This window comes from Durio zibethinus, chromosome 16 (assembly GCF_047325235.1).
Source record: "Durio zibethinus cultivar Kanyao isolate XHJ-2024 chromosome 16, ASM4732523v1, whole genome shotgun sequence".
Lineage (NCBI taxonomy): Eukaryota > Viridiplantae > Streptophyta > Magnoliopsida > Malvales > Malvaceae > Durio > Durio zibethinus.
The window spans coordinates 9,397,285-9,409,690 of NC_143177.1; the positions used below are offsets into that span (position 1 = coordinate 9,397,285).

A 12,406-nucleotide genomic window follows, 5' to 3' on the forward strand; every position below is an offset into this window, starting at 1 on the left:
AGCATGAGCTACAAAAGGGGGAGTTCATGACTTGGCTAAAGTCATGACTACTACTGACGCCTTGATAGAGTTCAAGCCTCTGAACAAGTTTGAGTCTACCAAGGGGTAAGGGTAGGGATGACAAGGACCAAAAGAAACAGTCCAAAGGGAAGGACCGTGATCAGAAGTCTAAAGATGGAGACCGAGACCGTTCAACCAAGGATGGCAAGAGGAAGCCACCAGCAGGTAAGTGGAAAGCAAAGGGGGACCGAGAGCCACTAGCATGCTACCTATGGGGAAGGAGCCACATAGCGCACAATTACCCGTAGAAAGGCAAGTTGGCTGCTGTAGACAAGGAGTCTGACGAGGAGACAGAGTCAGGGGCAGCAAAGCTTGGGTCGTTGGTGCTCAATACTATCCAGAGTAAGGGGAACCATAAGCCAAAGGGCTTGATGTTTGCAGATCTGATGGTTACGGGTCAAAAGGTGAGTGCACTAGTGGACACAGGTGCCTCACATCTTTTTATTTCAGGTGATGGAGCCCAGAAACTCAGATTGAAGGTACAAAAAGGGATCGGTACCATTAAAACGATGAACTCCAAGGAGGTTCTAGCCATTGGAGTAGCACGGGGAGTGGAGTTACAGCTTGGAGACTGGAAAGGCAAGGAGACCATAGAGGTAATACCCCTTGAGGACTATGAGTTTGTAATTGGGTTGGATTTCCTTATTCAGATTAACGCCCTCCTTATGCCTTTTACTGATTGTGTTTGCATCCTAGATGCACGGTGCCAATGCTTAGTGCCATTGAAGAGAGGGTCTGGAGTTGGGTCGCGGGTGCTGTCAATCATCCAATTTGCCAAGGCTGTAAGCAGACAAGAAGACACCTTTTTGGTAGCCCTAAAATATGATGAGCCAAGGGAGAAGAAAACTGAGCCACCCTTGAAGGTGCTAAAGGTGCTAAAGACCTTTAGTGATGTGATGCCCATAAAGCTACCTAGCAAGCTACCACCTAAGAGGGAGGTGGACCACAAGATCGAGCTGGTGTCCAAGGCCAAGCCACCAGCTAGAGCCCCTTACCGAATGTCTCCACCAGAGTTGGAGGAGTTGAGGAAGCAGCTCAAAGAGTTAGTTGATGCCTGCTTCATCAGGCCATCGAAGGCACCCTATGGTGCACCAGTTCTATTCCAGTGCAAGCATGATGGGTCATTGTGGGTGTGCATAGACTATCGAGCTTTGAACAAGCTGACAATTAAGAACAAGTACCCCATCCCACTCATTGCGAACTTATTCAATCAACTTGGGAGCTCAAGGTGGTTCACTAAGCTGGATTTGAGGTTGGGCTACTATCAAGTCAGGATCACGAACGGAGATGAGCCAAAGATAGCATGTGTCACTCGGTATGATTCGTATGAGTTCTTGGTGATGCCTTTCGGACTCACGAACGCCCCAGCAACATTCTGCACCCTTATGAACAAGGTACTTCAGTCGTTCCTTGATCGATTTGTTGTGGTTTATTTGGATGACATTGTGATCTACAGCTAGACTTTGGGAGAGCATGTAGACCACTTAAGACAGGTGTTCGAGGTGTTGTGGGCACACAAGCTATTTGTTAAGAGGGAGAAGTGCTCATTCACCCAGTAGGAGATCCCGTTCCTTGGCCACATAGTGGGAGGTGGCAGGATACGCATGGATGAAGGTAAGATACATGCCATCCTAGAGTGACAACTGCCAGCCAAGGTCACTGAGTTGAGATCGTTCCTTGGGTTGGTTAACTACTACAGGTGTTTCATCAAACGTCATTCAGCAATAGCCACACCATTGACTAACTTGCTCAAGAAAGGGAGAGCATGGGAGTGAAACGTAGGGTGCCAGGAAGCCTTTGACAGGTTGAAGCGGGCTATGACCGAGGAGCCAGTCTTGGCCTTGCCAGACCATGCCAAGCTATATGAGGTGCATACAGATGCATCAGACTTTGCCATAGGGGGCGTGTTGATGCAGGAGGGACGTCCAGTCACGTTCGAGAGCAGGAAGCTGAACGAGACTGAGCGTAAGTACACAGTCCAAGAGAAAGAGATGACTGCAGTGGTGCACTACTTGTGCACTCGATGCCATTACCTGTTGGGGTCGAGGTTCGTGGTTAGGACGGATAATATGATGACCAGCTACTTCCAAACGTAGAAGGAGCTGTCCCCCAAGCAGGTAAGATGGCAAGATTTTCTTACGAAATTTGATTTCCAGATGGAGTACAAGCTAGGACAGGTGAACCTAGTGGCAGACGCCCTAAGCAGAAAGGCTAACCTTGCTGCCATTAGCCAACCAGAGGGGTCACTGGTGCCGCACATCAAGGAAGGACTTACGCATGATCCTACAGCCAAGGCTTTGATGGAGTACGCCCAGTAAGGTAAGACTAGGTGATTTTGGTTGCAGGATGGCTTGCTGTACACCAAGGGTAGTAGACTGTTTGTGTCACAGCACGGGAAGCACCGCAAGGAAGTTTTGCAATAATGCCATGATTCAAGGTGGGCTGGACACCCAGGAGTGAGTTGCACCTTAGCGTTGATCGAGGACCGATACTACTGGCCGTACATAAGGGACGATGTGAAAGCCTATGTGAAGACTTGTCTTGTGTGCCAAGAGGACAAGGTGGAGCTCAAGAAACCAAGGGGTCTCTTGGAGCCATTGCCAGTGCCAGAGCGACCATGGGAGAGTGTTTCTCTGGACTTTATAATCGGTCTACCCAAAGTGAAAGGGTTTGGAAGCATCATGGTAGTGGTGGACAGGTTTTCCAAATATGGAATCTTCATTCCAACAACCAAGGAATGCCCAACCGAAGAGGCAGCTCGATTGTTCCTGAAGAACATGGTTAAGTACTGGGGAGTGCTGAGGACCATTGTTAGTGATCGGGACTGGCATTTCATGGGTAGGTTCTGGACTAAGTTGTTCAAGCTGTTGGGGTCAGACTTAAACTTTTCCACCAGCATGCATCCGTAGACCGATGGAGGTCTAACTTAGGCACTATGTGAGTGCCACATAATGGGACTGGCCAAAGCTGCTAGATGTTGCGTAGTTTTCCTACAACTTGCAAAGGAGCGAGGCAATGAACCAGAGCCCATTTGAGGTTGTGACAGGGCAAGAACCACTAACACCCGGTTCGATTGCTGCAGGTTATACAAGGCTGAATCCAGCAACATACAAGTTTGCCAAGGCATGGCAGGAGCAAACTAACTTGGCCAGAGTTTGTCTACACAAGGCGACCAAGAGGTCGAAGAAGTGGGCAAACTAGAATAGGCGGGACATGCAGTTCCAGGTTAGAGACTTGGTGTTGGTGAAGCTGCATCCCATTGTATACCATAGGGGGTTGCACAAAGGCCTAGTCCAGAGGTATGAGGGACCTTTTTCAGTAGTCAAGAGGGTAGGCAAGGTTGCCTACAAGCTGGATATGCCACCCAAGCCGAGGGTACATCCGGTGTTCCATGTGAGCATGCTCAAGCTGTTCCATAAGGATAAGGGAGATCCAAGACGAGCAGAGTCAAAGCGTGTGCCATTAGGAGCATGGGCCTCATATGAGAAAGAGGTCCACAGCATCATAGTTGACCGGGAGGTGAGACGGAAGAACTATCAGCCAAGATAAGAGTACTTGGTGCACTAGAAGGGACTTCTAGATAGTGAGGCAAGCTAGGAACCAGTAGATGACTTATGGCAGTTCGGGGACCAGATCAGGCAATACCATGCAGAAGACGCAACGAGGGCATTACGCAATCAGGTGGGGAAGAATGTCACGCCCTGGGTGGGTGCGCCAGGCACATCAGGTGCACCAATAGGCGAAACAAAGGTTGAGGCCCGCAGACCAGGTGCTTTGGCAGGTATCTACGTGCAAAGCCTAGCAAACGAGTTCAAAACGCCCGCCCAACTTGCAAACCAGCCCGTGAGACCAAGGCCTGGCATACAAGCTGCTCGCACCACATCCAGAAGGGCCTAAGTGCTAGATACGCAAGTGAAGCTTCTAGAAGCAGGGTGGATGAACAGGAGCATCCTGGCAGATTTGGTTGACCCTGAAAATCAGGAGTTAGTATCCTGATTGATTGTAATCTATATAATCCCTTAATTTTATCCTTTGTTCTAGAGATATTGTCATAAGTGTAGCTGAAGCCTCAACTATAAATAGAAGGCTGCTCCACCCTCATTTGTACACCATCAAACACTTCTGTTTCAGAGAATACATAGCATATTCCAGCATTCTGCCTTATTCATCATGTTCCTCTTTAACTTGCGTAATCAGCCCTTCCTATTGTTCTAGTGCCCACACACTTGTTTTTTAGGCTAACTTAGGCATAAAGGAGGAGATTCCAACCCTAAGGCCACACGGATTCTAAGTCTAAGGTCGGAGCCCGTGACACTTACACCAAGGCCTAGTGTCATGGTCAGGCCGTGGTGTGCCTCAGTCTTAACATGACTGACCCTAAACTAAAAAGCAAACGAGGCCTTGTGGCCATGACTATGGTCTTGGAGATATGCATAAATAGTGTAAGACCTAGAACATGTTTTTCATAGTGTGTGCACGTGGTGTGAGCCTTAGGACCCAAGATGTGCAGGCAAGTGTGAACTAATAGGTGGACACCTTGAAGCCGAGTAGCCAATTAGGTGCTGTCGATCAAAGCTATACGCAGGCACCCTCAAGTGGATTGGTGGAGCAATTAGTGAAATGTTGAAATTATGATGGCCAAGAGACAGGTCATTAGGCATTGAGTTGGTAGAAGAAAGGCCCTAAGGTGGCTGGGGAGAAAAGTGTCCCCATTTCAAAAAGTCTTATGATTCTTGGTAGGATGGCTGAGAAATCATCTATTATCTATATTGGGGAATGATTGGTGTCAGCTCTTTACCACCTCCTTGACTGGCGAGTAGGCAAGGGCTTGGCTAGTTTGAAGCGTGCTACTCCTAGGCACACATGATGTCTAAGTGGTAGGCATTATCGGGTCACGAGTGTGGCACAATGTTTCCTTGGGTAATGGTAAACCTAGGGATGGTTGGAGCTAGCTAGCCTTATATCGTGCCTTTGTGTTAAACCATGGGGTTAGATGATAATGTTCGTTTTGCCCCTCAATTTCCCCTTCTTGGGTTAGTTTGATCAATAACCAAGGATCATGAGATGGTGTAGTGTAAGAGAGACATCATCGAGCCAGAGGGATGAGTGGGCTAACAGGTAGGCATGCCAATAAACCCTTATGGCCAATTGGTAGAGGTGTGTTGTAAGTGGGTAACACACCCAAGTTCCCTACAGCACGATGAGCATGATGTCAGATGTCCTTCATGCATAGGAGTAGCCTAGAATGAGGCTAAGGGCTAAGACCCTGAGATATGAGTTTTATGGGATGAGATAAGCCTAGTATGGCTCTGAGCTAGCTGCTAACCAGCATCTGTGCTATGCTTTCGGGTTTAAGGCATGAGAGTTTGTAAAAAAAGTAGACGAGCATGGTTTGGGTTCTCACCATGCCAATACGAGATAATATTATGAAAATCAGGGCTATGCACCGTTATTAGCAAGGTAGGTCAGTGCTCGAGGCCTTGATGCCGCGGGTAGAGATGGGTGCTCGTGGCCACTTTAAAAATTGTGGGCTTATGAGATGATGGGAGTTAGGTTCCTCCCTATTGAGTTTGGAAATGTTGCATGTGACCTTATAGGGTTTGAGCTAGGAAGAGCTCATGAGTACACAGCTTGAAGGATCGATATAGAGCTATCCATGGATAAATGGAGTAAAGAAAGGCTGACTTTAACTATGAATAGTCTTGGTGCCACATAAACGAGTGGTTTCGATCTAAGGAACACATGTCCCATGACACCCAACATGTGCCAATGGTGTTCGAGGCAACTACTTACACCAAAGGCCATATTTTATAGATGTTGATCGAGGCATGTACCCGTATCAAGTCCAAATTATGTTGATGCCGATCAAGGTATGTGCCATTAACAAATGCTAGCATATGCCATCAACAAGGGCTAGCATGTGCCTTCACCAAGGGCCAGCATGTGTTGATGATAGTTAAGGTAGGTGCCTATACAAAAGGCCAGCTTTTGCCGATGATGGTTGAGCCAAGTGCCTATACCGAAGGCCAAATGATATCGATGATGGTCATGGCATGTGCCTACACCATGCACTAGCATGTGCTGATGATGGTCAAGACCTTGGCCAAAGTTTGATTCTGGACCTCGACATACATGCTAGGCTTAAGCATGTGCTGATGTTGCATTTTTTTGCCTAGGGAACCATTGCTGGAGCATCATTAGAGAACAAAATAGATGGCACTAGGGGTTCTAGCGATTGGGGGAAGAGGTCCAGAAGGTGTGTGCACATGGTGTGCAATGGGTGCTGGTCCTTGACCTTTATATTACCCCCTTACACCCCAAGGAACCTCAACAACTCACACCCCCTTAAAGAGCATAAAAGCTTTTATAGGTTCGTAGCCAGCAACCATTCAATTGTCTAAAATAAAAATGCTTTTTTCAAATGGCTACAAAATCTTCTACACTTTAATTTTTTATCTAAATTTTTTTATGGATGCCAAAAAAAAAAAAACAAGGATCATGTATACCAAATTTGAAGCCAAAACTCTTTCTAAAAAAATTTCAAAAAATCTCGAACCATGAAAATTTCTAAAAATCATGAAAAATAGAAAATGAATCATCTTGCCATGAAATTCACATGAAGGATTAAGGGATCATTATATGAATTTAAAATCTATAAAAATAGCATTAGCATGGTAAAAATATAAAGATGTGTCTAAACCTACCTACTACCCGATTGTGGTGAGCATGTTGCATAGCTTAGGCCCAAGATACTAGCTTGTGGTGCACGGCCTAACATGTGCCAATGGTGTTTAAGGGAATTGGCTATACCAAGGGCTAGCATTTGCTGATGCTACTTGAAGAGTGTGCTAAGAACAAGGGCCAACATGTGTTAATCGCAATTAAGGCATCTGTACATGTCAAGGTCCACAAGCTAGTCTAGGCCTAGGGGTTCTCTTTGAGTCAAGAAATAATTCTAGTTATAGTGGGATAGGGTCCAACTACTAGGAGTACTAAGCCTTGTGGCTTATTAGAGGCCCAAGTTAGGGGGAACTAGCCCAAAATAGTGGTATGAGCAATAATCAAGACTTTAGAGGCTTTAGAGGCTTAGGCATAGTGTTCATGTTCAACAGAATCAAGCCATGCCTATGTGCGGGTGCTGATGAGTGCTTATATGAATTTACAAGTTATAAAATCGCATTGGCATAGCAAAAATATGAATATGTGCTTGAACCCACCTACTACCTAGTCATGGTGCACAAGGTGTGCAGCCTAGGCCTAGGATACCTATGCATGGTACATAGCTTAACATGTGTCGATGGTGTTCTAGGGTACTACCCACACAAAAGGATAGAATGTGTCGCTGGTGGTCAAAGAATGTGCTGAGACTTAAGACATGTACATGTGTCATGGTTTGTAAGCTGGTCCAAGACCAGGGGTTCTCTTCGTGTCAAGGAGTAATTCTAATTATAATGGAATAGAGTTCGATAGTCAAAGAGACTAGGCCTTAAGACCTATTAGAGGCCCAAGTTACAAGGAACTAGCACAAAACAATAGTATTAGCAGTGATCAAGACTCCAATAGCTTAGGTAAGCTGTTCAAGTTTGGCAAAATTGACCCAAGCCTAGGTATGGGTGCTTGTGAGTGATACACGCACACATGGTCAACCCAAGTGCAAGCACTAATGATCGAGGTGCGAGTGCACGGTCAAATCTAGGTGTGGGCATGCTTGAACATAGTCTTGGGATGATCAAATTTATGGGCTTTTAAAAGGCCCTGTACTGTAGCACAATCTTTGACAAGCTAGAATTATGCTGAGCACTTGAGTTTCATAGGTTGGCTTAGGTAGACAAAGTTAATTTCCTATCCAAGGCTGCAAGAAGTTTAGCTTAAGACTAGAGTCCATGACACATGCACCGAGTGCCATTTGGTGCCAATGGCGATTGAGGGGTAGACAAGTGCTTTGGGTGGAAGGGTCATCATATATGTGCTGCACCAAGTGCCAACATCTACCAAAGAGGTGTCCAAGGCAACAACCCACCCCAAGTGCTAGCATTTACAAAAGAGGTGTTTGAGCTAAAGACTCACACCAAGTGCTAGCATCCGATGATGGTATCTGAGACAACTTCCTAAACTAACGGTCTAAAATCTGGTGATGGTGTCTAAGGCAATAATGAGCCAGCATCTACTGATGGTGTTGATGCGATTACCTATACAAACTAAGGGCCAGGTGTTGTCAATGGTGTGAGGGCAGAACTAATCTAGGGGCCAGCATGTGCCGATAGAGTTTTGAGGTAAATGCCCACACCAAGGGAGAGCCCATCCACGTAATAAATACCAAGGGTTGTATTTTACTTGGATGCTCAAGGGAAGGAAGTCATCCCTTAGCTGAATCGGTTGCAATATAGAACACCATTCATCCTATCCCTAGAAGAGTGCAAGGTAAAAAAAATAAAGTGAGAAGACTTCGATAGGAATGGGGTGTAGGGATAAATCAATGTGACAAAAGGGCTGAATCTTAGTGGATTGTGGTAGCAAGGCCACTCTGTCACTTACAATACCCTATCACGTATTTAAGTTATCTACCAAGGATTCCACCTACCACTCGGTGGGAATTGAGCTCTAAGGAGGCTTGCGTGGCCTGCCTACCTCAAGGGCTACACTTACAATATGTGCCATTGGGGGCTATGGGCCCCTTTTATAGATTAGCAATTAGGCGATAGGTGTGAGCATCACTTCTATCTTGGATTCTAACTTAAAGGCATTTAGTCATAATCTAGCACACAGTAGCTTCATGCCACTGGCTTTTCAACCAAGCATGATGACCAATTATGCAAATCAATGGTTCATCTCATACTAGGTTGAATTACTATTATGACACTGCCATCAATAAGGTAAAACTAACCTGCCTCAAGTTCTCTATTGGTGGGTGAATAATCCAACACTTGGTGAATTCTAACTCACAATGATAGGAAGAGCTGACATAGAAGGACAAAAAAGCAATGTCGCTATGAATGCTTGGTTGCCATAAGCCAGTTATCCCAATGGTAACTTTTTTGACACCTCGAGTTTCAAATTTTGATGGTCTAAATGATTGATAGGCCATGCTTTCATGATTCATATTCGTACAGAATTAAATGAGCTTTTACCCATTTGTTCCACACAAGATTTTTGTTCTCATTGAGCTGATTTAGGACACCTACGTTATCTTTAAACAAATGTGTTAACCCAGCCAAACTCCCTACCTGACAATGTTTTTTGCTTAGATCGACCAACCAAGGCTGGCCTTGGGTCTAAGAGAAAAGGTAATGCCTTGCCTTTGATTCATAGAATAAGTAAAATAATGTTAAAACTAGTGGTATTTCAATTTCACCCAAAGGCTCCCACTTATCCTACACCTCTCAAGTTATTTCACAAAGTCAAACTAGAGTCAAGGTCGACAAGGTCTTCTTTTCATTCTGATTTTGCCAAGCCCATTCTATAGGCTAGGGCTTCACTGGATAGTAGACAATGACAGTGGGAATCTTGTTAACCCATTCATGCATGTCACTAATTAGATGATGAGGCATTTGGCTAACTTAAGGGAGTCATTGTTACTCCTGTCATTTACCAATGCTTGGTTGAATTTCTTCACTTTGACATTTAGAGCACTTGGCAAAAATCACAGTGTGTGAGCATCTATAAGGACCATCACAATGCTTTGTTTTAATTAAACAATTGGATTCCCCTTATCCATACCAGTTCTAAGTTGACTATTCATCACTTCGGGAAGGCCTAAGAGGGAGCTGTTCCTAGTATGACCTTTAGTTAGCATGCGATGACCCACTTTTGCTGCGAGAATAGCTCGAATGGTGCACCGACAACTGATAGGTTTAGGGCTAGGACCCTTGTCTTTAGCCTTCAAATCTAATACTTTTCCCAAGTTTACAGGTCCATTTTGCCAACTTCATTTGCCTACATTGTTTTATCAACCAAAGGTTATTCACCTTAAAGACCTAATGCAGTTATAGTATGACCGAGCATGGATGGCACTTGATCCTCCAGATTTTCAGTTGCTATCAGGGGCACATTGATCACTATGTGACATGCAGTGTGCATCTGACCATTGGACCCTACCTTTGGTTGAGCCATTTCCAATGTGGACAGGTCATTAAACAAAAAAGATACCTCTTCTTGAGGCCTTCACCAACATCTATGAACTTTTTATCGTCCTCGTTATTACATCTTGGTTTAGGCATTTTAACCCGATTCTTTTTTGAAACTTGCATTAGACAAACTATCAGATGGGCTTCCTTTATATCTTAGGATAGACTAACCCATGTGCAAGTGTCATTCACATGCAACATTTCCCTTTTTTGGCCTTCAAAGTTCTCATTTGATATTGGCTACTACCACAAAGATCAGTACTGATGGTCACTTTACCTAGGCTCACCCTTGGTTTTACAGTGACTACCATGCCCTTCTACTTATTGGGGCTTGGCCCTTGCCCCGATGACCAAGTATAGGTCATGCACTTAAGTGAGATCCATTTTCTAGGCCAGTTGATTTAGCAAGTGAGTTGTTACATACTCCTTAGTAGATTTTGACTTCCATGACCACTATCCTACCATCTTTATCAACCAACACCCTTTATGTTGGGCACTATAACCTGACTTTTAGTTCATCCCACATCACCAATTTTGCTTACCAAAAATGGCTCATTGGGAGCTCTCGATTCTATGGCACGGCTCAATGAAGTAGCCATGTTGTCCTACCTATTTAAAGTTTGAGAATAGGTCAAAGGTGTTATGCCTCTGATAACTCTAATCATTGGCTTTACCCAATAAAACTCGCTATGAGCTCTAGCTATGTTGCAAAAAGCTTCGAAGGGAACCATCTAGTAGATAGTTTGATTAGTCTTTCACCCCTATACCCAATTCAAATGAATGATTTGCACATTAGTATCACTATAGGCCTCCATTGGAGTTTTCTCTGGCTTTGTCTTGCTCAAGCCTACTTCACCATCTTTCTAGTCTCAGTAGGCATGCTTACACTTATACCCTTATCAGAAGATCAAGGTCAGTCAGCGATGCACCCACGAGGAATCCTGGCAATCAACATCCTTGCACCTTATGGGTTTTCTAGCCTATTGTCTCACACACATGTCAGACTTCTTAGTCTGTGTTTCAAGACTAGTCGGATGGTGAGCTCGTAGGCTAATGTTGAGAGCAAGCTGATGTTGAGGGATGCCAAGACAATGCATGTTGCATTCCATGATCACGGTGATGATGTCTTTGTAGGCATATCAAAAGGTTGGGCTTTGGCCACCATTGCAACCCACATTGATCCATGCCCCAAGTCAATTAGCAAATTGGTTCTAGCCATTCTATATCCAACTTTGGTGCATCACTAGCCCCTATTTGTTTCCCTTCCAACAATTTTGAGCACTTTTAACTATCTTTTCAAAGACTTTTTCACCTTTCCCTCATGGTACTTGTTTGCTATTTATCTCTCACCCATATTTAGCCTTGGATGGATTTTATTATCTAATTAGGGCTGTATTCCCAAACAACCCGAGTCACAGATAGTGCCTTGTGGTGTTATAGGGTCTAGGCACAACAAGGCTCTCACCCTTTTTGATGCCCCATTTCTAGGGGACATAGGCCCAATCCACCACAATGGACATTTCTTCATATTACAATTTGGATGTTATAGGAGCCTGATTCTCAAGCTAAGCTATTCTCAGTTTGCTTGCGTTTACGAAGGGAATCCTGTATGTTTATTTTCCTCTGCTTATTGATATGCTCAAACTCAGTGGGTAATCCCACTTGAGCTAGGGTCATAACACAAGCATCGATCGAGTGATATAGGGGGTTTGATGGGTTTCAGATGGAAATGAACATGCATAATTGGAGATGAGGCATACTTGGAGCTTTACCACTGACGATCACAACACTATTGTTGCCAGGGACATGGTTTTATGCCAACCATAATCGACGAGATCACGGGGCCATCTTTCCCTCTCATTTGAAGCTTGATGGATAGGGATTGAAGGGGCGACAGTGCATGACACCCAGGCAAGTGTGTCATCAGCCTTATGGCTTAGGGTGCAACTTACTTTCAAAAAATCGATGATTCACAAGATTCTGCAATTCACACCAAGTATCACATTTTGCTATGTCCTTCATTAATGCGAGAGTTGAGATATCTATTGTCGAGAGTTGTTTTGGTTTTTCATGACAAAATGAGTCACAATGCCACTCGCGTACTAACTTCAAATGGGATGGTGACAGCACATGTGCTTTTTTCATTTTGGTTTCTTAGTGTAGTTCATGCCAGGCATTCATTACTTGTTTGAGGGCAGCAATAGCAATCATTTTACCTATCT

The 12,406-nt window shown here is 44.6% G+C and overlaps 1 non-coding gene and 1 pseudogene across 1 annotated transcript; both read right to left on the reverse strand.

Moving 5' to 3' along the window:
- Positions 1–8,528: 8,528 nt before the first annotated feature.
- On the reverse strand, positions 8,529–11,860 carry LOC149514284 (25S ribosomal RNA; annotated as a pseudogene).
- Positions 11,861–12,085: 225 nt separating this feature from the next.
- LOC149514285 (5.8S ribosomal RNA) lies at positions 12,086–12,241 on the reverse strand. Its single transcript, XR_016328908.1, has one exon. It is a non-coding gene; the product is annotated as a 5.8S ribosomal RNA (ribosomal RNA).
- Between the last annotated feature and the right edge of the window lie 165 nt (positions 12,242–12,406).